The sequence below is a fragment of the Rhinopithecus roxellana genome, chromosome 5 (assembly GCF_007565055.1).
Source record: "Rhinopithecus roxellana isolate Shanxi Qingling chromosome 5, ASM756505v1, whole genome shotgun sequence".
NCBI lineage: Eukaryota > Metazoa > Chordata > Mammalia > Primates > Cercopithecidae > Rhinopithecus > Rhinopithecus roxellana.
In genome coordinates, this window is record NC_044553.1 from 123,644,924 (window position 1) to 123,647,463 (window position 2,540).

A 2,540-nucleotide genomic window follows, 5' to 3' on the forward strand; every position below is an offset into this window, starting at 1 on the left:
TTTTGCCATTCTTCATGGTATGTACAGTTGACAGCTAAAGCTTTTGTTTGTTTTCATTGTCAAGTCTTACATGGAAAGAATGTTTTGGTGGATAGGGTGAATTTTGTCTTTATCAGTGTGGTTCAAGCAACCAGCCTGTGGTTAATACTCTGTTTAATCAAAGCACTGCAGTTCCCATCAAATTCTCTGATGGGCATTAGCACTGGGCTCAGTCACCCAGGAAAACACAATGGCTTCACTTCAGAGAGTGTTTGAAGCCAACTGCACTCTGTGCTGCTAAATGTTGCCATTTTTCACTGAAAAGAATTCCACACTAATCATGTGTGAAGGTCATTTTGATTCTGGTTTGTGATATGTAGATGCTGTTCCTGTCTGCTTTTGTGGTCAATTGGTAAGAATGGCAATTCTCCAAGGCCTAAGTCAGCTCAGCTCACAGTAACTCCATTAGAAAAACTGTTTCCCCTTCAACCAACCCAGCCTCTGAAAGACTCACATCAGGTCAGAGAGCAAAAATAATATAGACAAAAATGTGTTAAATAGGAAATAGGTTGACTTGGAAAATCCCCAAATTAAATAACTGAAAAGTTATGTTTAAGTTTATAAATCTTTTAATCTTTTCATTATGAAAGAACATGTTCCAGTAATGATTAATCATTTAGTTCAGTACTCTCAGAATTAAAGAATGCAGCCAATTTATAATAAGGAAATATTTCATTGTTTAAATAAAAATTTGAAAATAGAATGTTTACTGAACATCATAGTGCAAAGTGTTGTGGGGAATGTAAACATGTTTTTACATTTTTACCTCATTACCTCAAAAGGTAATTCTTACCCTCAAGAACACATGTGCACACATCCTCATTAAAGCAGCCAAGCATGAATTGTTTAAAACAGTACAGGGCCCCATATAGCTAGATATCAGACTGTCAGTTAGCAATGAGGAGGGTGTTGGATAAGAGGCGGCTCTTGGTGAGTGAGCATGAAGAGAGACTCTTCCTGGAAGCAATGCAACTTGAGCAGCTCACGGATGGCTGCTTCTTGCCCTGGCTGTGTATTGGGATTGCATCACGAACATCGAAAGACACTGATGCCTGAGCCCTGCCACAAGGGACTCTGATTTAGTTTAGCTGGGTGCTCCCAGGTGAATCTAATAAATCATTGCCTTACTGTTGGTCACAGGTCTGGCTGATGGTTCAAGAATAGAGCTTGGGCCGGGCCCGGTGGCTCATGCCTGTAATCCCAGCACTTTGGGAGGACGAGGCGGGCAGATCACGAGGTCAGGAGATCGAGACCATCCTGGCTAACACGGTGAAACCCCAAAATACGGAAAAATTAGCCGGGCGCGGTGGCAGGCGCCTGTAGTCCCAGCTACTCGGGAGGCTGAGGCAGGAGAATGGCGTGAACCCTGGAGGCAGAGCTTGCAGTGAGCCGAGATCGCACCACTGCACTCCAGCCTGGGCAACAGAGCGAGACTCCGACTCCAAAAAAAAAAAAAACAAAACAAAAAAAGAGCTTGAGCCAGAATGTAAATCAACCACATCACTTAGCCCAGTGTTTAGTTCTGCTGGCGATGGTCTCATGACATGTTGTGAGCCATGAAAGAGGCAGTTGGATGACTTCCCTTCTGGAGCAGGATTCTCCTCTTCTTGGGGCCACATGTTGGGGCCGGCATGACTTTCCATTTATTCCACGTTTCCCCCTTTTCAACGCACTTTATGTTTGTAAGTGAAAAATCAATCTTCAGACTGAGCACAGTGAATGATGCTGTAATCCCAGTAACTTGGGAGGCTGAGGTGGGAGGGTCGCTTGAGCTCAAGAGTTCAAGACCAGCTTGAGCAACACAGCAAGACCCCATCTCTAAAAATAAATGTAAAAACGTAAATTCCATCTTCAATTTTGTTCTTTCTGTATTCTGCAGCCTTGTCTTCCTGTGCGTGCCCTTTAGCATAGGACCTGGTGCAGAATATGAGCACCATACAATTTTTTTTGGCTCTTTATTGTGGAAATTTTCATACATATACAAAGTAAACAGAATAGCGTAATGATCCCCTATGTGCCACATACCCAGCTTCGACATTCAGCATTCTGCCATTCCAGGGTCTTCTGTAGCTCCCCTCACTGCCCTGCCCTCACTCAACCATTATTTTTACAGTTTTATTAGAGGTAAAATTGACATATATCAAAATGCCATAATGACAAAGTAGCAAAAATTAAGTGTATATAATACACTTATATATATTAAAATTATATATATTCATATATTAAAATATTAAATATCATATATTATACTAAAATATATATATTAAATATATATATATTTTTTGAGACGGAGTTTCCCTGTGACACCCAGGTTAGAGTGCAATGGCGCAATCTCAGCTCACTGCAAGCTCCACTTCCCAGGTTCAAGCGACTTTCCTGTTTCACCCTCCTGAGTGACTGGGATTACAGGCGTGCACCAACAAGTTCAGCTAATTTTTGTAATTTTAGTAGAGATGGGGTTTCACCATATTGGCCAGGCTGGTCTCAAACTCCTGACCTCA